The sequence below is a fragment of the Meriones unguiculatus genome, assembly GCF_030254825.1.
Source record: "Meriones unguiculatus strain TT.TT164.6M chromosome 13 unlocalized genomic scaffold, Bangor_MerUng_6.1 Chr13_unordered_Scaffold_40, whole genome shotgun sequence".
Classification (NCBI taxonomy): Eukaryota; Metazoa; Chordata; class Mammalia; order Rodentia; family Muridae; genus Meriones; species Meriones unguiculatus.
Window position 1 is genome coordinate 3,428,421 of NW_026843649.1, and position 24,611 is coordinate 3,453,031.

Consider the following 24,611-nt stretch of genomic DNA (forward strand, 5'->3'; position numbering starts at 1 on the left):
GACACACACGGTACATACTCACATATAAGTGGATATTAGACATATAATATAGGATGATCATACTAAAATCTGTAGACCTAGGGAAGCTAATCAAGAAGGAAGAGCATGGCAAGATGCTTAATCTTTTCTTTCTTTATATCTTTTTTTTTTTTTTTGAGCAAGAGCAGTTACCCAGACTGAACTCAAATTTTTACTCTCTGGTTTTGTTTTCCTAATTCTTTGTTTCTTTTATTAATTATTTTTAATTTTTTACAATTCATTCATTATATATCCTGACTGACGGCCCCTCCTTCAACTCTTATTAGTCCCATCCTTCCCCTTCCCTCTATACTCTTCCCCTAGTCCACTCACAAGGTGAGTTTCCTTCCTCTGCCATCCACCCATGTCTTATCACAATACTACTCAGCTATTAAAACAAGGAAATAATATTTCTGCTCTTAATACTTTTCCATAGGCCACTCTGCTCACATCAGAAGACTCCATACCCTGAAGCTTGCCTGCAACATTACTGTGAAATTAACATTAAGTATAACTCCTTTTACAGAGTCCCACTCACAAGACAATGTTTAATTGACCATCTCACATCCAGAAACATGTAAAATATGAAATGCTATGAAGTCTGAAACATTTGATCACAAGCATTTCAAAGAACTTGGTTCTCCTTCTGTCTAGAGGAACCACCTCAGGAAATAAGTTCAACTTTAATTCCAGAAAACAGATGCTATAAACCCCTTGGGAAATGATTGGGATGCTCCAAGGATAGGTGTATATAATCGTTTAAAACTAGGTACTTCAAGAATGCTTGATTTGCATTAAATAGCACATTCCTATCGTATGAACAAGAGCACAGATCCTAATCATCCTATATTTAAAGGGAGGAGAGAGTTAGCAGGGATCAGTGTCAAAAGCCATCTATCAAATTTGGCTAGTAGCATCTATGTCTAAAGACACTCCCCAGTTGAAGTCAGGCACAGAAAACTCATCCTTGCATGGTTACACAACTAGGCCAGCAGCAGGGTCATACATGGAAGAGAAAGCCTCCTCCTTCACATCTCAAAATTCAGTCTGGGTTTTCAATAGAACCCCTGGAACAATATACATGTAAACACAAAGAAACTTCTACAGACTACCACTGTTCTATTACTCTCAGAGAACTTCCTGGCTGGTGTTAGTTCACCATTCCCTACATATTCATCCACTGGACTGAACTTTTCTTGTCTAAAATGAGGCAACTGAAAACAGTAAATGTAGAGAATCAGATTTATAATAAGTCTTCCCTAAACACATTTTATAATACTTTTGCATGTAATTGATATTTACCATTCATTGTATTATTTTAAAGAATAAGTTTATTTACTTTACATTCCAATCATAATTCCCTCCCTTCTCTCTCCCATTACTACCCTCCATTCCTATTGCCCCTATTCCCTTTCCCCTTCCCCTTCACAAAAGGGAAGTAATTTCTATTGAGCTAATTTTTCAGTAGACCAAAGATCACAAAGGCCTTTCCATATTGCTTATAGTCAAGGAATTCCTCTCCAGTAAGGATACTTTTATGATGATGATGACTCTAGATTTGTGCAAGGCTTCACCATTTTAACACATTTATAAGTTCTCTCCAGTATGAATCCTTTCATGATGATGAAGATTATACAAATATGGAATAGTTTCACAATGTTAAAAGCACTGTCCATTAGGATTTCTTTCATGAGTGTGAGGATGATTCTGAAGTGCAAAAGTTTTTTCACATTGGTTATAGTCAGACAGCTTCTTTCCAGTATGTTTTCTTTTATGTATTAGGAGATGTTATGTGCAAAGGCTTTGCCACACTGTTAAGTCATATGGTTTCCCTCCAGAATGTGCTGTTGTCTTAGGAGATGACTGTTATATGCAAAGGTTTTATCACACTAATTATCCTCACCAAGCTTCTCTAAACTGTGCGTTTTTTCATGTTTCCGGAGACTGCTGTGCAAAGTCTTTATCACATTGGGTATATTCATAAGGTTTCTTTCCAGTATGTTTTCTTTTATGTCTTATGAGAGGACTGTTTTGTGCAAAACTTTTACCACACTGGTTACATCCATAAGGTTTCTCTCCAGTGTGTGTTCTTTTATGGCTTATGAGATGACTGTTTTCGGCAAAGGCTTTACCACACTGGTTACATTGATAAGGTTTCTCTCCAGTGTGTGTTCTTTTATGGCTTAAGAGAGTACTGTTTTGTGCAAAGGCTTTACCACACTGGTAACACTCATAAGGTTTCTCTCCAGTGTGTGTTCTTTTATGAGTTATGAGATTACTGCTTTGTGCAAAGGCTTTGCCACACTCATTACATTCATATGGTTTCTCTCCAGTGTGTGTTCTTTTATGGCTTATGAGATGACTGTTTTCGGCAAAGGCTTTACCACACTGGTTACATTCATAAGGTTTCTCTCCAGTGTGTGTTCTTTCATGGCTTATGAGATGACTGTTTTTTTGCAAAAGCTTTACCACACTGGTAACACTCATAAGGTTTCTCTCCAGTGTGTGTTCTTTTATGAGTTATGAGATTACTGCTTTTTGCAAAGGCTTTGCCACACTCATTACATTCATATGGTTTCTCTCCAGTGTGTGTTCTTTTATGGCTTATGAGATGACTGCTTTGTGCAAAGGCTTTACCACACTGGTTACATTCATAAGGTTTCTCTCCAGTATGTGTTCTTTTATGACGTATGAGCTTACTGTTTTTTGCAAAGGCTTTACCACATTGATTATATTTGTAAGGCTTCTCTCCAGTTTGTGTTCTTTTATGGCTTATAAGAACAGTGGTATGGTGGAAGGATTTACCACATAGAGTGCGTTTAAAAGGTTTCTCTCCAGTGCGACTGCTTTCATGCCTGCAAAGATAATTGGCACAGGTGAAATACTGACCACAGTCATTTGATTACACTAATAAATATATTTATCTATATGAATCAATTTTATAATTTGGTCTAATGATAAAGAAGAATCAAAACTTAAACTTTTATCATTTTATTTACATTCATGGCATTCCCCTTCATTATGGGTATTTTTGAAGATCTCTGTGATGGTAAGAGCATTTATTATGTGGTTCACTTTTATAGCATCATTTTTCTATAAGACGTTTTCTCGTGTATATGAAGAGTATTGTAAGAATTCAGAGTTTTACCAAAGCAATCCCATTCACAAATTTTTGTACGGTATGAATGACACTTCATTTACAAAGTGAGCCAGGACAAGCAGAAGAAGTTCCAAATTTCTAGTATTCATAGGTATTTTCAGCAGTATGATTTTGCTGATGAATTCTCAGTGAAGTTGCAAAACCAATTAAATGTTACCTTTTATCACATTCAGAAAATCTACTCAAAGTGGGGACTCTTACAAAATTAATTATTCTTGGAGAAACACAGATTCACTGCTTCTTTCAATATTTCTATGCTCATGTGTCTTATAAACATTGTGACATATGATATACCATCCATTCATGTTTAAAGAATTGGAAAGATCAAGGATACAGGGAACATACCTAAACATAGTAAAGGCGATATACAGCAAACATATAGCCAACATTAAGCTAAATGGAGAGAAACATAAAGCAATCCCACTGAATTCAGGGACAAGGGAAGGCTGCTCCCTCTCTCCATATCTCTTCAACATAGTTCTCGAAGTCCTTGTTAGAGTAATAAGACAATTAAAGAAGATCAAGCGGATACAAATGGGAAAGGAAGAAGTCAAAGTATCCCTATTTGCAGATGATATGATAGTATACCTGAGTGACCCCAAAAATTCTACCATGGCGACCCTAAAGCTGACAAACACTTTCAGCAATGTGGCTGGATACAAAATCAACTCAAAAAATAAGTAGCCCTCCTGTATACAAAAGACAAAAGGGCCGAGAAAGAAATTAGGGAAACAACACCCTTCACAATAGTAAAAAAGGATATAAAGTACCTTGGTGTGACCCTAACCAAGCAAGTCAAAGAATTGTATGAAAAAATTTCAAGTCTCTAAAGAAATAGAAGAAGATATCAGAAGATTGAAAGATCTCTCATGCTCATGGCTTGGCAGGATTAACATAGTAAAAATGGTCCTCTTACCAAAAGCAATCTACAGATATAATGTAATTCCCATCAAATTACCAACACAATTCTTTACAGACCTTGAAAGAAAAATTCCCAACTTCATATGGAATAACAAGAAACCCAGAATTGCTAAAACAATCTTCCATAATAAAAGATCTTCTGGGGGTATCACCATCCCTGATCTCAAACTGTCCTATAGAGCAACAGTAATAAGAACTGCATGGTACTTGCATATACACCAACTAGAGGATCAACGGAATCGGATAGAAGTCCCAGAAATACAGCCACACACTATGGACTCCTGATTTTTGACAAAGATGCCAAAGCCATACAATGGAAAAAAGATATCATCTTCAACAAAAGGTGCTGGTCTAAATGGATGTCTACATGTAGGAAAATGCAAATAGATCCATACTCATCACTCTGCATAAAACTAAAGTTCAGGTGGATCAAAGACCTCAGTATAAAACCAGACATACTAACCCTGTTAGAAGAAAAAGTGAGGAAGAGCCTTGAACTCATTGGAACAGGAGACAACTTCCTGAACAGAACTTCAACAGTACAGGCTCTAAGAGCAATAATCAATAAATGGGACCTCATGAAACTGAAAAACTTTTATAACTCAAAGGAAACTATTGTCAAAACAAAATGACTGCCTGCAGATTGGGAAAGGATCTTCACTAACCCTATATCTGACAGAAGGGTAATATCCAGTATTTATAAAGTTTTCAAGAAGTTAAACACTAACAAATCAAGTAAACCAAATTAAAAAAATGGGGTACAGAGCTAAACAGAGAATTCTCAATAGAGGAATATAGAATGGCAGAGAAACACTTAAAGAAATGTTCAACGTTCTTAGTCATCAGAGAAATGCAAATCAAAACCACCCTGAGATTTCACCTTACACCCATCAAAATGACTAAGACAAATAACTCAAGTGACAACTCATGCTGGATAGGATTTGGTGAAAGGGGAACCCTCCTTCATTGCTGGTGGGAATGTAAACTTATACAACCACTTTACAAATCAACCTGGCACTTCCTCAGACAATTAGAAATAGTGCCTCCTCAAGATCCAGCTATAAAACTCCTAAGCATATATCCAAAAGGCGCTCAAGTATACAGCAAGGACATCTGCTCAACTATGTTTGTAATAGCCTTATTTGTAATAGCCAGAAGCTGGAAACAGCACAGATGCCCTTCAGTTGAGGAATGGATACAGAAATTGTGGTATATCTATACGATGGAATATTACTCAGCAATGAAAAACAAGGAAAACATGAAATTTGCAGGTAAATGGTGGGAAGTGGAAAAGATCATCCTGAGTGAGGTATCCCAGAAGCAGAAAGATTCACAGGGTATATACTCACTCATAAGTGCATATAGGATATAAAATATAGGATAAAATACTAAAATCTGTACACCTAAGGAAGTTAATCAGGAAGGAATATGCTGGCTAGGAAGCTCAAACCCCATGCAGAAAGTCAAAAAGGATGGTCATCAGAAGAGGGAGAAAACAGGGAACAGGACAGGAGCCTACGACAGAGGGCCTTTGAAAGGCTCTACCCTGCAGGGTATTGAGGCAGATGCTGAGACTCATAGCCAAACTTTGGGCAGAGTGCATGGAATCTTATGAAAAAATTGGGAGATAGTAAACCTGGAGAGGACAGGAGTTCCACAAGGACAGCAACAGTTCCAAAAATTCTGGGCACAGGGGTCTTTTTTGAAACTGATACTCCAGCCAAGGACCGCTCATGGAGATGGCCTGAAACGCCTGCACAAAGTTTCAGTATGGCAGTTCAGTATCCAAGTGGGCTTCATAGTAATGGGGACAAGGTCTGTCTCTGAAAGAAACTCATTGGGCTACTCTTTGATCACCTACCCTTGATTGGAGATCAGCTTTGCTAGGCCACAGAAGAAGACAATGCAGCCATTCCTAATGAGACCTGATAGACTAGGATCAGAATGAAGGGGAGGAGGACCTCCCTTAACAGTGGACTGGGAGAGGGACAGGGGTGGGAAAGATGGAGGGTGGGATTGGGAGGGGAGGAAGGAGGAAGATACAGGGGGGATACAAAGTGAATACACTATTATTAATACAAATTAAAAAAGAAAACAATAAAATGTTGAAAGATTAAAAAAACTATGCTGTTACACATACTTTCAAACTTTGAAAATATTGCCTGATATTAGTTATTGCTCCTAAATAATAAATAAATAAATAAATAAATAAGAAATGAGGAAGGATACTTCATACTCATCAAAGGAAAATTCCACCAAGATGGCATCTGTATTCTGAGCAACAATGCCCCAAATACAAGGATGCCCACATTTGTAAAAGAAACATTAACAAAGTTTAAAGAACATACCAATTACCATACATCAATAGTGGGAGAGGTCAATATGTCACTATCATCAAGGGACAGAGCAATGGAAAAGGACTTAACCTGAGAGAAAATGACACAAATGGATGTCATGAATCAAATGAACCTAACAGATATCTAGAGAATTTTTTAACCCAAACAGAAAAGAATCTATCTTCTTTCAGCACCTCCCGGACCCTTCTCCAAAACTGAACATATAGTAGGTCACAAACCAGTCCTCAACAAATACAACAAGACTGAAATAATATCTAGTATCCTATCAGACCATGATGGACTAAAGATGGACCTCAACAATAACAGAAATAACAAAAAGCCTACACATATGTAGGAACTGAACAACTCTCTACTCAATGAAATCTAGGTCAGGGAAGAAATAAAGAACCTCCTACAATTCAATGAAAATGAAGGTACATCATACCCAAACTCATGGGATGCAATGAAAGCAGTCCTAAGAGGAAGTTTAATAGCACTAAAGGCCTTCATATGCTATTGGAGGCATCCCATACAAGCAACTGAATGTCACACTTGAAAGCCCTAGAAAAAAGAAGCAGACACACCCAACAGGAGTAGACTACTAGGACTAACCAAACTCAGGGCTGAAATCAATAAATTAGAAACAGAGATAATAATTCAAAGAATCAACAAAACCAAGAGCTAGTTCTTTGAGAAAATCAAATACATAGACAAACTCTTAGTCAAACTAAGTAAATGGCAGAAAGACACGATCCAAATTCACAGTCTGAAAGGGAGAGCAAGATAACAGACACTGAAAAAATCCAAAGAACTATTAGCTCTTATGTCAAAAGCCTATATGCTACAAAATTTAAAAATCTAAATGAAATATACAATTCTCTTGTTAGATTCCACTTACCAAAGTTGAATCAAAATCAGGTAAAGATATTAAATAGTCTTATACTGCCTAAAAATGTAGAAGCAGCCATCAAAATCCTTCCAACCAAAAAAATCCAAGGGCGAGATGATTTCAGAGCAGAAGTATACAAGACCTTCAATGAAGAGTGAAAACCGATATTCTTCAAATTATTCCACAAAATAGAAATGGACACAACATGGCCAAACTCCTTTTGGAAGACCACAGTCACCTTGATAAATCCTCAAAGACCCCCAAAAAGAAAGAGAACTTCAGACCAATCTCTTTTATGAACAATGATGCAAAAATACTCAATAAAATAATCGCAAACCAAATCCAAGAACATACCAAAAATACCATCTAACATGACGAAGTAGGCTTCATCCCAGACATTCTTTTTTGAAATGTCATTGTGGTGGTATTATCTAGAACCTCTAGAAAATTGTTGTACAAGGTATAACTTCTGCATGATGTGCCATAGAGTAACAAATGAGAACGTAAAGAAGCATGTAATTTCAAACAATACATACATACATACATACATACATATACATATATACATTCTATTAAGCATTTTAATATTAACATTGGTAACATGTTGACTAAACAGAACACATTGGGGATGCATCTTCCATCTTTGCACTTGTACTGAGAAAGCTGACACATGAGAATCAAGAATTCAAATATAGCCTTGACTAATTACTAAAATCCAAGCCAGATTTTAAAACAAACATCACAACCTAAGTAATAAGTCCCCAATTTTTAACTCTACCTTACTTAATTTTTTTTTAGATTATGACCATAATAAGAAAGATCTGAGGCCAAATTAAAACACAAATGTCCTCTAGCATAATTTTTCATTGAGCCTATTTTCTACTGAAATCCTATGAGCTCCATTTCCTCTCTATGTACTACACTCAACATTCTGAAATTCCAGGTCCTACAGGAAGAGCCAATTAAGCTTTGGACTTTTGCTATCTCAAGTCCTAATATTTTCCACATTCCTCAAAGAAGAGAACATTATCAGTTCTTTCCAGGAGCCAAGTCACTTGGGGCATAACTTTTTTCTTCTAACTGCTACTGTAATGCCTTGAATGAATCTCCTAACCACAAACATCTCATGTCATGAATGGGTTAACTTATTTGGTCCTGTCAGATCAGACTCCTCATTTTGGAAGCTTAGAAAACTCACGTTTTAAAAAATCTTAGGCGAAAACCATGGTAAATATTGTTTCCTGCCTTGCTCTCTTGTTTTTCATCCTCTCATGTAATGCTAGCTTTATTACCCAGCCCAGGGCCACTTGCTTAGGGATACTGCCACCCTCAATTGAAGAGCATCCTATAAAAATCATAACTCAACAAGAATCTCTAACTTACATAGAAACCAGCCATTTTCTCATTACTTTATTTATTTTTTCACTTTATATCCTGCTTGCAGCTTCATACCTCCTATTTTCCTAGTATCATCCACCCACTCTCTTACCCTACTCCTCCTCCCCTTATTCTCAGGCAAGGGAAGCCTCCCCACACCAACTCTCCTTCAACACATCAAGTTACATATGAACTAAGTGCATCTTCTTCCACTGAGGACAGTGAAGGCAGCCCAGCTAGTGCAAAGTGATTCATAAACAGACAACTGTGTCCATGTCACAGACAGCCCTATTTCAATTGCTAGTGACCGACATGAAGACAAAGATGCCTAGCAGTTGATATGCATACGATGCCTAGGTTCAGCACCTGCATGCTCTTTAGTTGGTGGCAACCAGCCATTTTATGATGGCATTCCACCAACTGAATTTACCACGTGAAAAACTAACACAGAATTCTCAACAGGATTATGAAGATGTATTACACACAGAGACAAATATGAATTCTATACTTACTTTACAACCACAACAATTAAAATTATGCAAAATTTTTGTGAAAGAATGAATCAAAAGTGCCAAGAACATAAACCCAAAAATATAGTCAAGATTTCATCAAGATACCTAAGGAAACTCAACCAAGAAAAAAGTAGACCAATGTTACCTATGATTGTATAAATATAGAAATTAAATAAACAGAAACATCACAACACCCACAAAATAACTCAAAGTGACACCTACACTATTCATATTATCTTCTAGATACAACTGATCTTTTTTCAAAGTCCCCATGCTCTAGACCTCTCTCTGTAAATGGAGCTCACCAGAAAGGTGGGCTATTAGGCTGTAGGTTATTCCCCCTAGTGACTGCAGGAAAACCCAGTCCTACTGATTCCCATAAACAAAACAATGTTAAATAGTAATTTTATGTCTCCTTCTTGCCACATGTATTCCAGCAGAAGATGTGAAATCTGTCCTATATAAATGCATAACACCATGTACACCTGAGAAACCTATGCAGCTCAGAAACTTCTTTTAATCCTGGAATTGAATTCCTTAAGGCACATCATTGTGCTTGCTGTTAGTGGAAAGGAAAAATACTGCTGAAGTTTCATCAACATTTCTTCCTTGACACCATTCTGTAACCTCAACATAAAACCAGACACACTAAACATCTTAAAAAGGAAAGTAGAGAAGAGCCTGGAACTCATTAGCACAAGAGACAACTTCCTGAACAACAGCACAGACTCTAAGATCAACAATCAATAAATGGGACCTCATGAAACTGGAAAGCTTCTATAAATCAAAGGGCAATGCCATAAGAACAAAACGACAGCTTACAGATTGAGAAAGGATCTTCACCAACTCTCTATCTGACAGAGGGCTAATATCCTAATACATAAAGAAATTAAGAAGCAACAAATCAAGTAACCCAATTAAAAAATGGGGTACAGAGCTAAAGAGAGAATTCTCAATAGAGGAACATTAAATGGCAGAGAAACACATAAAGAAATGCCCAACATCTTTAGTCTCAGGGAAATGCAAATCAAAATGACCCTGAGATATCACCTTACACCCATCAGAATGGCTAAGATCAAAAACTCAAATGACAACACATGCTGGAGAGGATGTGGAGAAAGAAGAACCCTCCTCCATTGCTGGTGGGAAATTAAACTTGTACAACCATCTTGGAAATCAATCTGGCCCTTTCTAAGACAACTAGGAATAGTGCTTCCTCAAGATCCAGCTATACCACTCCTAGGCATATATCCAAAAGTTACTCAAGTATACAACAAGGACATTTGCTCAACCATATTCATAGAAGCTTTATTTGTAATAGTCAGAAGCTGGAAACAACCCAGATGTCCCTCTACGGAGAAATGGATACAGAAATTATGGTACATTTACACAATGGAATACTACTCAGCATTTGAAAGCAAAGAAAGCATGAAATCAGCAAGCAAAAGGTGGGATCTAGAAATGATCATCCTGAGCGAGGTATCCCAGAAGCAGAAAGAGGCACATGGTATATACTACTTAAAAGTGGATATTAGACATATAATATAGGATAATCATACTAAAATCTGTACACCTAAGGAAGCTGATCAAGAGGGAGGACCCTGGTATGATGCTCAATCTTCATTGAGAAAGGCAAACAAGACAGACATCAGAAGAGGGAGAAAACAGGAAACAGGACAGGAGCCTATCACAGAGGGCTTCTGAAAGACTTTACTCAGCAGGATATCAAAAAAATATGCTGAGATTCAGAGCCAACCTTTTTGCAGAGTGCAGGGAATTTGGGGGAGGAAGGGGGAGATAGAGGGGGACCTGGAAGGAAAAAAAGCCCCACAAGATCAACAGAACCGAGAACTCTGGGCACAGGGGTCATTTCTGAGACTGATACTCCAAGCAAGGATCATGCATGGAGATAACTTAGAACTCCTGCATAGAAGTGGCCCAAGGCAGTTCAGTGTCCAAGGGGGTTCCCTGGTAGAGGGAACAGGGACTGTCTCTGACATGAACTCAATGATTAGCTCTTTGATCACCTCCACCTGAGGGGGGAACAGCCTTGTCAGTCCAGAGAAGAATACAGAGAAGCTGGTCCTGATGAAACCTGATGGACTGGGGTTAGATGGAAGTGGGAAGGACCTACCCCATTATTGGAATTGGGGAGGGGCATGGGAGAGAAGGAGAAAGGGAATGTGGGATTAGGAGAGGAAATAGGAAGGGGATGCAGCTGGGATGGAAAGTGAATAAACTAATAAAATAAAAATTAATAAAAATAAAATTAAAAAAAATACAACAACAAAAAGCTAGGGTGGGAAGGTCTTGTACAAGCTACATCTTATCCTAACTAAGCTTCTTGAGAAAAATAGCATCTTGTACACTACTTCCTGGAAAGAAATGGAAGGAAACAGGAAACATCTATGAATTGATCAGAAATTCTCATACAATGGGATAAAATCATGAGGATTCTAAAAAAACAATACTGCATGAGGGAAACACAAGATCTCAAAAACATTATTTACCAACACCACAGTGACTTTGGAACTCCTTGTGTTTGAAAGAGTTGGGTTCTCTGAATCAGAAGCAAGCACTCCTCAAATGTCCTTACCCTGCTGCTCACCCTATTTCTGGTTTTAGAAAAGGAAAAGTGCTTTATTTTAAATAACTCAGAATCTTGGGGAAATCTCCCAAGGCCTAGGCCACAGGATATAGTGGCTCTGCCAAGCATATTTGAGGAGTGTGAGAAGTTAGATTATTCTCCATCATGAGGACCTCAAGGAAGGCTTTGTTTGGTCAGGGCAGCCCTCAACACAACAGTGTTTTCTCTGTTCAACTGTTTTCATCAGATGTCTTGCCCGTGTGGCTGAACTATGATTTTCTTAAGAAGAAAACTGCAACTTCATGGCACATCAGGCTTTAATGTTGTGATTCTGCCCACTAAGCAGCTTGTTAGATGTCTCTTCCTTGACATGGAGATGGGCCAATGGTTAGTATGAATCAGAGGCTTTCTCCTTGGTTATGGCTGGAGACAAATTTGTTGACTATCCTCTTGAGTAAACGAGGTTCCTAGCATCCCAATCTATAACAGGCTGGGTTGGGATGCAACTTATAGATGGATTGTTTTAAAACAGCCCTTAGCTAAATTCTACTTGGTGTGATGTCCTGTCACGTAAGCACTGAAAATCCTGTACATCAACGGTTCTATGCATTTACATTACAGCTGAAATGCTACTCAATATATATGTTATTTACAACTTCCACAAAACATGCATACACATAGGGTGTAAGAGGTGGCCTCCGGAGCCCAACCTTCCCCAAGCAGCTCTTCCATTTTACTAGCAAGATAAACCTAACTTTACAGTCCCAAGGTTGCCGCGCCGTTTTCCACAGAACACATTGAAACATTATCCTAATTATCAGTTAACTGGTTAAACTTGCTGTTACTTTAACCAGGTTCCTTAAATTGTATATTTATATACATTATATACATATAAATTGTATATATATTTTAAATTATATATATATATATCTTACAAAGCCCTCACTTACTAACAGTCAGATGACACACTTCTCTGTTGCCTTATCACCTTGAGCTCTGGAACAAATGTCAAGTGATATAAATTAGAGGCCTTAGGTTCCAGGCCGAATGTCTCAGAAAACATTTAAAAGTGTTGAGCCCAGGTGTACTGGATCAGCATAGCCTCCAACATAAACTCCCTTGCTTAACCCACATTTGATTGGATGACCCCGACTCTCTCCAAGTGGCCCTCACCTTGTGGATTTAACCCTTTAAATATACAATAAAGCATACCCTGGGACACCGTTCAGATCTGAACTGGCCGCTTCCCTGAGCTCAGAAAATAAAGCATTCATTTTAACCTCCTGTTCCGGAAGTGAGTTCTCTCTGTTCCCAACCAGAAGTCAATATACTCGAGATATTCAGATGCCCTGCTATGCTCAGGGCTAGGAAACGGGGCCTCTCTGGTGACTGTTTCTGTCTGCCGGTTCCCACCCAGCTCAGGAAGGAGCCTAACAGCTTCTCCTGCTGTTCAGCCTCCTGCTCCACCAGGCCGGGGGCAGTGGATACACACTCACCATGTTGCAACTTCGGAACTTGGCTGAAATCCCCTCACAGTACACAGCAGCACCGCTTATACCAGAACAGACCAACCATTCAACCCCATTCAGCTAAAGAGCGAACATGCAGCAAGGCGCCAGGAAGAACCCGCCTCTCCCTCTGACTGCAGGAATGAAAGCATCTGATTGGCCAATGAGTCTTGAGTGACATGAGCACCTCCCTTAGGATTACAGTGTATTGAAGGGACAAGGCTTAGTAATTCCTGGTCCAGCCTTCTCTTTTAGGACCAAACCTTCTTCAGATCTGCACATGTTTGCATTTCATCATTTGTGCCTGTCCTCCCCTAGCCTACCCTGTGTCTTTCAGCACTCAGGATACAATTACCCTCTTCCTCCTTGAATCAGCTTGGATAGCTGCACAACCATTATTCAACCTGCAGCAGAGTGAACACTCTGTCCAACAGGTGGAAGGGTGCCAAGAATTTTAAGAATTAAAGAGAGATTTAAGAAAATGCAAATAGTTTTTTGTTCTGTGACTTCACACTTGGGTCAGGTAAACTGCAGCCACTTTTCTCCTAGAAGATAAGAGACAACCCAGGAGAAAAAAAGCAGGGGAAACATGACACTTTGGAATACCATCATCAGGTAAAACTTCTTCCTCAATAGGAAGATGAAGAAAACAGAAACCTGCACTAGTGAAGGCTCTCTGCATGAAATGACCTGACAGAATAAATTTCTCTGTGTATGTATACAGCTAATACATATAAATGTATGTATACACACACATACACACACACACACACGATTTGGTATTTTGAGACAGGGCTTCTTCTTTTAGCCATGGTTGTCTTGGACTAGATCTGTAGACCAGGCTGACCTTGAACTCGCTGAGACTGGCCTGCTTCTTCCTGCCAGAGGGCTGGGATTCAAGCCCTGTGCCACTAAATCCATCTCAGATTTTCTGTTTAATTTTTTTTTTAAGACTGGGTTTCATCATGTAGGCCTGTCTGTGCTGGACTCTTTGTCAACCAGGCCAACACTGAACACACAGAGAACAGCCTGTGCCTGCCTTTCAGGTGCCGGGATTAAAGGCTTGCGCATGCATGGCTGGCAAGACCTTAGACTTTTAAGGATTCCTTTAAGGGAGGGTTTCTTATCTAACTAAATTTTTATAAGATTTTTGACTGGGTGGATGAGGGACCTCTGATTATTATTATATGTGTCTGTGTGTGCATTAAATCAGACATTGTTGCCATCCTCACAGACCTTCTTAGATCAGAGCTTTTACTCTTATGCTTAAGAAATTTTATTTTATTTTTTTAGAAAAACATCTCCGCAGGCAGTGAGTTCTGTGCTGAGCATCACTTGCACTGTGGGTCTGATCCTCTGAGGGCAAGGAATCATATGAAAGAAGAGAGAGTTAGTATCACCTGGAGAGGACAGGAGCTTCACAAGGATCAAATATATCTGGGCACAGGAGTCTTTTATGGGACTGTATCTCCAATCAAGGACCATGTATGGATATAACCTAGAACCCCTGCTCGGATGGAGCCCATGGTAGCTTAGTAGCCAAGTGTGTTCTCTAGTAATGGGAACAGGGACTGTTTATGACATGAATTCAATGGCTGGATCTTTGATCTACCCCCCACCTCCAGGGAGGAGCAGCCTTCCTAGACCAAAAAGGTGGACATTGCAGTCAGTCCTGAAGATACCTGATAAGCTAAGGTGAGGTGGACCTCTCTTATCAGTGGCCTTGGAAAGGGGCATGGAGGAAATGAGGGAGAGAGGGTGGGATTGGAAGGGAGTGAGGGAGCGGGCTACAGCTGGGATAAAAAGTTAATAAACTGTAACTAATATTAAAAAAATAAAATAAATAAAATAAAAAACAGAGAACAGATCTCAATGTAGAATTCTCATCAGGAGAATCTCAGATGGCTGAGAAACACTGTTCAGGTTCAGCATCCTTAGCCTTTAAGGTAATGCAAATGGAAACTACTTTGAGCTTTAATTTTATACATGTCAGATGGTCAAGTTGAACAGGAAAAGTGACAGCTCACTCACACTGACAAAGGTGTTGGGGAAGGGGAACACTCCTCCATTGCTGGTTGGAGGGCAAACAAATACAGCCAACATTGTATTTTCTCACACAACTGGGTTGTTGTCCCAGGAGGTTGTATGAGGATGCCTAAAAGCCCAGGCTGATGTTAGGGGAGAGCGTTGCTCTCTGAAAAACAACAGCAGGGCCACACTCTGGAGGAAAGCTTATACACAGTGAACTGAAAGTGGAGAGGTGGACGAGGTGCAGGTTAAAAGATTTCACCCCTATGTTCTAGTCTCTTTGGGGTAAGATAGTACTGTATAGGATATCAAAAGAGAAACCCGGACATAAACCCAGAATAAAAACCACTCCACCTAAAATCTGTACTGCTTACAAGATGTAAAGAGGGCACGATTACACCAAACTTGCTTGAGTGGTGAGCTAATGTTTGGTTTAACTTGCAGCACAATCCATTAGATGGAACCCACTCCCTTGATGGCCAGGAATGTCTCCAAGACATAAACATTAAGGATTGTGTTTGCATGTGTCCGCTACAGGTCCACTGCTGAGATGTCATGGCTGTTAGTTCTATATTTTTGTGAGACTCCTAACATTAAGAACAGGTATAGCTTTGACTCTCTCACCTGCTCTTGAGACTCTTTTTCCCCTATTTAGAGTTCCTTGTCCATCTGCACTGTGAGGTCTGTTGGCCTTGTCTTTTTTGTATCTTGTTTGGCAGTCCTATCTTAGAGGCCTTTTCTGAAATGGATACAGAGGAAGGACATAGATATGGGGAAAGAAGGGAGGTATGCTGGATGTGGGAGAAGTGGAGGGAGGGAAAACAGTGGTCAGAATATATTGTATGAGGGAAGAATCATTTTCAATTAAAAAGCATTAATTTAATTTTCCTACCTAAAAATGCAAAGAAGGGAAGAAATCAAAGAGAAGTGAAATAGTGAAGACAAGGAAAACAAAATCATGATGTACAGTTATTATTCTGTGTGTAAAGAGGGAAACATCACTCAGGAGTTTAACAAGCTTATTTTTTAGTCTTATCTAGATCTATGAAATCAGATATTTTGCTCCCACCAATGTGAAATATATATCATGCAGGTAAAATAAGGTAATTATCTGCTGTTATATGGAATTACAGGGGTCCCTGCTCACTTAATTCCAAAAGAGTACTCTTTCTTCTCTATAATAAAAACTGAAGTTTGGAGCTAGAGAGGTGGCTCAGCAGATAAGAACACCCTCTGTTCCTTCAGAGGTCCTGAGTTCAATTCCCAGAAACCACATGGTGGATCACAATCATCTATAATGAGATATGTTGCCCTCTTCTGGCATGCAGGTACAAATGCTGATAGAACATTAATTAACTAAATAAAGCCTTTAAGAAAACAAAAAAGTAAATTTGAATAATATTCACAATAATAGAAATAAGTATGTAATGTTATACACTATTTATACATTAACTATATAATACATTAAGCATACACAAACTGATATTTTAAAATGCTAAGTGTTTAAGCATGTTTTCCCAATAAAAATAAAAGTGTCATCATTTAAGGTGGGTTAGCTGATCAAAACAAAACTAAGAAAAGTGTTACTTGTCTAAGACTATTACATTTTTATTCAACTGTAATTTGTCATTATTTCAATTCAAACAAAACAAGTCATTCTGTTTCTTAACTCATTTTCACTTCATGCAGCATGACTCATTGGCAGAAAACTCTTATGCCATCAAAATAAACCAACTTTCTGCATTTTTATAGTATATTGTAAAAGTACACTTGCTTTTTATTTCTGTCACAAGTTTTGCTCTAAAAAGCCTGATATTTGATTTTCCTTCTCCACATACCAAATAAAAATAAGTTACAAAAATTCTTTGAAAGTGATTGCTTCAGCTAGGTTGTGCTGTTTCTGCCCTTCATTTTCTCTTGTGAACTATAAGGTAGACAAGATGACTGAAGCTCTCCTACCCAAAGGATAAATGGGAATGCAGCAAGATTGAAATCAGAGAGAGAGAGAAGTTTCTTGATTTGACATTGATTATGCTGTAATTATACAGTTTCATGACCAATACAGCACTGACTGTGAAAGTCTTTTATAAGTGTGTAATCCCTTTACCATTGCTATTGTCTTCATTGATTTACCTTACCATCCTTCTGAGACACAAACCATAACCTCAACAAATAAGGAATTAGGTTATTTTAAAAGTTATTTACCATGAACATGAACGCAAAAATCATGAGAATTCAAATACTGTTTTAAAACCAATCAAAAGTACATAAAACTTTACTGAGAAGACTGCTGGGATCAATAGCAATTTTGTCATTTTATGAGAGCTACGTGCAATGTAGGCACACATAAACACATGGATACAAAGAGAATGTGAGAAGAACATGATTTATTGTGAGTTTTTTGGTAATGAGGAGGTGTGGTTGTAGGTAACACTAACAAATGCATCAGATTACAAACACTAAATACTTGCAGTTTTACATGAACTATAAGAACACAACCTGATGTTACTTAATTTTAGTTTGAATCTGTGGGAATTCCTAAATTCTGCTATCATGAGATTATTTTGTATGCTAATACATGATCCCATACCACATTCAAATTTATTGTTCAATTGAGAACCATGTTTTACTTTCACTTTTTGTCTTCTCAAATTATACATGGGGGGATAGCTTCTGTGACCATAGCAATGCATTTTGTGTCAGTAAACTCTATACTGAAGTCTTCTTTCTATGGCTGCGTAAATTATTTCATCACTTTCAATTTTATATACTAACTGTAGTTTGCTAAACAAATGATTATGTAGGATATCATTTACCCTTTTATACTAGAGTAAACAACACCAATGGGATGATGTATTTAAAAAAAAAGATGTTGGCTATTTTCTATTTCAGTATGAATTCACCAGAATCCAAAGAAAATTTCTATGAATTTCTAAGAGGAAAGCTGATTCCAAAGCTATGTCCCATGAAAAAATGACAAAGAATTCCAAATAGGATAATGAAGTAAGAGTACACACATATGCAGCTGTGACCTCAGAACGTATCTCAGAGCTACAACTATCAAGAATGTGTACAACAGTTGTGACCAAATTAGGAGACAAAGAGAAAAAGCCAACATCATAAGCCTAAAAATATATTCAAGTTTTCCTCAAAAGACCCAAGAAAATTCTGCCAGGAAAAATGTGACTTGACCAAGGTTACTTATGGTTATATGTGTATAGAAATTAAATAAGCACAGACTGCAAAACTCTTACAAAAGCAACTCAAACTGACCCCTAAAGTATATTTCTGACAAACCAGCTACTACAAATCGCTCTTCCAAAAGGAGAGACCACATGCTCAATGGTCTGGAGCTCACTGTGGAAAATAAGTGATCAAAAAAGAGGGCTACGATTCTAAAGCCCCTCATGCCTCCTTGTGGTTTCAGGCAAATCCAGCCCCACTGAAAGCAATACACGAACCAATCTGGTTAGTGTTTTCATGTTTGCTTACTCCCACATGGATTGTGCCATAAGATATGGAATCTGCCTTATCCACCTCCCCAACACTAGCACACCTTAAAAACCTCTGCATCTCAGAAATTCCTTTTGTGTCCTGAAATTAAATTTTCCTGAATCACACCACTATGGTTGAAAGTATTGAAAAGATAAAAGGATTCCAAACAAAAATTGCTGAAGAATGCACCTTGCCCCCTTTCTACCAGCTTCAAAACTGCTTATAAAATTTGCCACACAAAACTGAATGTAGAATGCAAGGTTCAGAACTTCTAGAGAGCAGACCATCAGTTTTCCAATTTCTCTTTTTACCACACATCAAAAGCAATGTGTGTGTGTGTGCGCGCACAATGGACAGTGATATTTTAAGTATCACAGCTTTAAGCTGCCAGGGATGCAGAGGAATTCTCCCAACCCCACCCACTGCCCCCATGGAATCCACACTCAAGGAAGAGTCAGAGACCAAGGACCAATCCCAAAGTCACCACATAGATCAACAGAATGACAGTTGACCCACAGTCTCAGCATTATAATATTAGACTCTGAGAGTTTAGCAGACCTGTTCCTCCTGGTTTGGGTACAGTGGGCCACACACTCACCATTGCATGGTTTGAAGTCCCCCTCACAGTTCTCTTCAGCTGCATCAGAAAAGAATCCAGAAAAGAAATTATGAGCTACCTCCCACTGGTGCTGCTGATTGATAGGTCTGCCTAGAGTCCCTCATTTCCTTTGACCACTCAGCTGGGCTTAAGGACACTAACAGCTACTCTACTGGGGGATAAGATCAAATAGCTCAGGGAGCTGAGACCTTCCCAGCTGGGCCCACACCTTAGGCACACACAGAGTCGTACTCTAAGAAATCTGTATTTTAGTATGACTTTCCCGTCTCCAAGACACAAGGAGACAGTTCCTCTTCTACCTCACAGGGTCCTTTGTGTGCACATCCCAACACACAATCATTGTTCAGTGTCGCTATCTCTATCTTATAACTGAGAAATCCTGAAGCCAGACAAGTCAAAGTCAAATGGTAACAATTAAAACAAAAACTGTCGAAGAATTTGAAAGGAGTGGTAAATGGGAAATAAATGAAAAAAAAAAAAGAAATAAAAAGGAAAGGTCATGGATGATTCTAGGTATGGTGGGGTAGAAAGTTTATTATAGAGAAAAGGGACAGAATAGCCAGATGCAGGGACATCTGGGGGAGTCCAGAGGGGACATGACTGTGAGCATTATGAGGAAAAGTAGGAGGGGAGAGGGGAAAGCTAGACCAAGAGGCCTGGATGGTAAATGATAGATGAAAAAGCCCAGGTAACCAAAATGGTTGGATTACATAAGGAAGACCACCCAGGGGAAGGGGAACTCAGACCTTGGTCTAGAAGGCTGGGTATGCCAACAATTACCCTATGGCAGGTAGAAACAGGGATGCTGGGAGAACCAGCAGCTGAGCCTGCTTTTATTTGTTAAATAGGTACCTCAGCCATTTGTCCCAGGATTTGAGACTTAACAGTAGGGAAGAATGAAGAGGTTGAAATGATTTCACTATAATCTCAAAACTTGTTTTAAAAAGTTGAAACTGGCTTCATGCCCCAAGATTTTTCTGGGACTAGACATGCATAGAAGAGCACACCAAGTATTATGCACTCCTTTTCTCTTGGGATGCACCATTATTGTTAGAGTAATAACATTCCTGTTAGGCTCGACCACACCAGTTTGCCCAGGTCTTCTGTGTTTGTTGAACCAGTGTAACTATAGAAATTTGGTTTCTAGAAATAAGTTTAGTTCCTCTTCCAGAATCTTGATTGCCTTGGTCTGTGAACTCCAAGTAGTGCCAGTTTGGACTTCCTAACCATTTAAATTGAATAACTGACACTTCTGTCCAAGCAGGAAAGCTTTCACCATCCTTTTTCTCCATCCCTTTCTGTGCTATGATGACACCAGCTTCAAAGTAGGTCATTGAACTCAATTCATACACAGGTCCCTCTTTATCTGTAATTACCTACCCTATGAAAGCCAGGGATGTTTGAGGGACCTCATTCACTGGTTCCTTTTCTATTTCACTGATCAGGTTAAAGTCCAGCCTGACATGAGTTGCAAGACGCTGGGCCACAAAGGCAGGATTAGGTGGTTCAAAGCAAGTCTTAACTACATAGCATAAAGAAAGGCTGAGTTTTTGGAGACATTTCTCTAAACAGAAAATAATGAGAAATCATTTTTAATTAGGCATAAAATTCTTTTTAAAAAATATTTAATTTTATTTTTTGTGCAGTAGTATGAAGGTGTCAGATTGCTTGGAATTGGCATTACAGACAGTTGTGAGATGTGCCTGCAGCTGACTGCCTTAGTCTTTGATCTAGCTATTGCCTTCCGTGATTCACACAGCAATTGTATATAATAGATCGTTCTTCCTGTTCTGAACAGAAGGCACAAACCATGCTCTACATGTAAATCCTTTCACTGTAACTACAATGGACAATTTATTACTAACTCAAATTATAAAGCTCTTTTGCGGTACAGCCATTTAACTAAAGAATTTAGAAATTTTAATCAAGAGGAAAGCAAGGTCATTGCCCTAGGGAGAAACAGACAGGGATGAAGGTGACCTCAGTCCGAATAGCTTGCCTTGAAAACATTTATCTACAAGGGTGAAGATGCAACTGTTCTAGAACTAATATCCCCTCCCAAGGAGAAATCACTGCAAACACAATTAAAAGAGTAATTAAGACAGAATACATTTAATGACAGCATACATTCAGCTCTGGCCAATGCTTAAAAGGAGCCAGTTGAGGACAGAATTTTGCATTACACATATCTTGTAACCCTTAAGTCACTTTTAGGTTCAGTCCCAGGTTGTTTTCAACAATTTGAATGTGGACTGGAGACTTCTAAGTCTAACCACTTAGAGAGATTTACACAGCAAAAATATTGCCAGAAGTAGACAAGTGCCCTCAAACAGCAGGTCACTATTCAGTGACAGGGTCCTGAAGTAAGTATGCCAGAAGAGGAAAAGACAGGAAAAGGTAACATTGGAAAAAATAAAAGCTGGGGCGGGGAGGTCTTATGCAAGGTATGTGTTAAGCCGAGTAAGCATTTTTGTCCTTCAGTTCATTTATTTAATCACTTAACAGCCAGCTGGAAAATGCCACCCTCCTTTCCTCCCTGTCTCATCCCCACACCCCACTCCTCCCTACCTCTATCCTCATAGAAGCATAACCACTTCCCCACTTAAGTACCAACCTACCCTGATGCATCAAGTCTAAATGGGGCCAATTGTACCCTTTCCCACTGAAGCTAGGCAAGTCAGTCCAGGTGGAAGGAAAGTGATCCCAACTCAGGCACAGAGTCAGAAACAGCCAGGACTCCCACTGTTAGGTGAGCTACATGATGACCAAGCTGCACATCTGCTACATATGTGGAGGGGTTCTATGTCCAGCCCATGAATACTATTTAGTTGGTGGTTCAGCCTCTGAGAGGTCCTTGGCCAAGTTAGCTTCTCAAGAATAGCATCTGGTATACTACTTTCAGGGGAAATGGAAGGAAATGGTTAACTTCTGTGATGTCAGAAGAAAATATCATAAGTAGAAACAAATTCACGAGGAGTCTAATGAAACAGAGCTGCATTAAGAGGAACACAGGTTCTCTCAAGAACATTACTAACCAAGCCTACAGTGGCCTTGGAATTGACAACCACAGCCCAATGTGGTGGGAAGAGGTGGGATCTCATGATCTGAAGCAATGCCTCCCCAAAGGCCTGGGGCCCAGAACATAACAGTCTCTCCCAAACATTTTTGTGGCTTTTGAGAATAAACTCAATTTTATTCTCAATACATGGAGACGGTAGAGAAAGTTCCAAAGGCCTAAGCCCCAGTCTGTTACTGGCTATGCCAAGAATGTTAATGGGTTTAAGAAAGAACTATGCCATTCCCCTTATATGAAGGCCTCATGGAATACCTTTATTGATCAAGTCAGCCATGAACACAAACAAGTTTTTTGTTTGTTTGTTTGTTTTTCCCTTTTCAAAGAGTTGTCAACCAGTATAGGCTCGCCCCTGTGGCAAAACTATTCTTTTCTCAAAAACAAAACTGGATCTTTAGGTAAATGAATTTTAATTCAAAACATGGCTGTTCTGGCAAGAGAACACATCCAAAGACTTTCTAGGTCTATATGATCTGGTTGGAAAACAGACACACCTTTACTCCCAGGAGAAAGAGATAAGCAGTCTTTGTCATCAAGGCCAGCCAGTAGAGCAAGCTTCAGGTAAAGAAAAGCTTAGGTCTGGGTGTGGTGGTACAAAACTTTAACCCTAGCCCTCAGGAAACAGAGGCATTCAGATGACTGAGTTCTAGACATTTCTGCTCAGGCTGTTCTGGTAAGTCAGTGAGTTGAGAGGCAGTGAGCTCAAGTTGAGTTTGCAGAATTCAGAAAAAGTTTTCACTGGGAGACTTTTACAGACACACGTTGAAGAGAGAAACTAGACACAGGTGAAGACAGACAGAGCCTGAGAATGAAAACCATCAGGAATATTATAACATATTGCCAAAATTAGCAGAGCAATTCAATCAGAAAAGGCGGGTTGATTCAGTCAACTTGGAGGGGAGTCTGAGCCAGAACAGTTGAGCTGAAAAGGCCAGTAAGAGTTCAGAAACAACTAGAAAGGTTGAACTTATTCAGCACTAAGTCTCAGAGGATGAAAACATTCTAGGCCTAGATTTGATTGTATGGAGGCTAGATGCTTGCAAGACTAGGCCTAGGTTAGCAGATGAAGGCACTAAGCTCCTGGAGGACAATTACATCAGGGAAATAAATGTTACTTTAACACCTTTATGTCACCACAGGCTATAATGTTGGTTGTGACCCTGTAAAACTGCCTTGAGCAGCTTGGTAGAGGCCTGTTTTTTGGATATGAGGATCGGCCTGGTAGCTGGTTGTAAATCAGAGTTGTCTTTCTCCTTTGCTATGGTTGGAGACAAATTTCTGGACAAGCCCGGTCAACATGTGTTTGCTAGAGTACTAATCTCTAACAGGCCTGGTTAGCATCCTATTTACCTGTGGGGTGATTGTGAGGCAGTCCTCCCCTGGCTAAATTGTATTTACTGTCACCTACTATTTCCCAAGCATTGGAAATCCTTTACATCATCAATTCTACTCTTCCTCATCACAGCTTAATATTGGAGTGCTACCCAACATACAAGATGCCACTTACAACCCCCCCAAAACTACCTCCGAATGGAACTCACACCTAAAGGTTAAATGCTAAGAGCAGTACTTGTAGAAGACACGAGAGAAACTGGAACACCAAAGACTCCCGCCATGAGTATGATTCTGCACACAAACCCCTGCTGCAAACGCTCTACGCGGATAAGGCTCCAGCACATGAGTGACTCAGTTGCCACCACTGGGTCCAGCAAGCGCCCAGGACCACAAGGTCCCTCCCCAGGGGCCGCTGCTGATCAGCCAGTCTCGGAAGAGACCCCGCATACCAGCTCCCGCCGCTCAGCTGCCTTCTCCTCCCTGCACTCACCATAGTGCGACTTTGGAGCTTGCCTCAGTTCACCTCGCAGCAAGAAGCAGCAGCGATGGCGCTCAGAGCACTTCACCCGGAACCACAAGAGCCTGCTCAGCAGCGGAAGCTGAACCAGCAGAAAGGGATCCGGAAGGACACGCCCCCTCTTCACTGGTGGGCCCAGGCGGGGACCTGATTGGCCAGAGCATTTTGAGTGACAGGAGCCCCTCCCTTAGGGGTAGGGTGTCTCCCTTAGGGTTAGAGTGTGTGGAAGGGACACA

At 39.5% G+C, this 24,611-nt stretch overlaps 1 pseudogene; it reads right to left on the bottom strand.

The window, feature by feature from the left end:
* Positions 1-1,676: 1,676 nt before the first annotated feature.
* LOC132651122 (zinc finger protein 436-like) lies at positions 1,677-24,351 on the bottom strand (annotated as a pseudogene).
* Between the last annotated feature and the right edge of the window lie 260 nt (positions 24,352-24,611).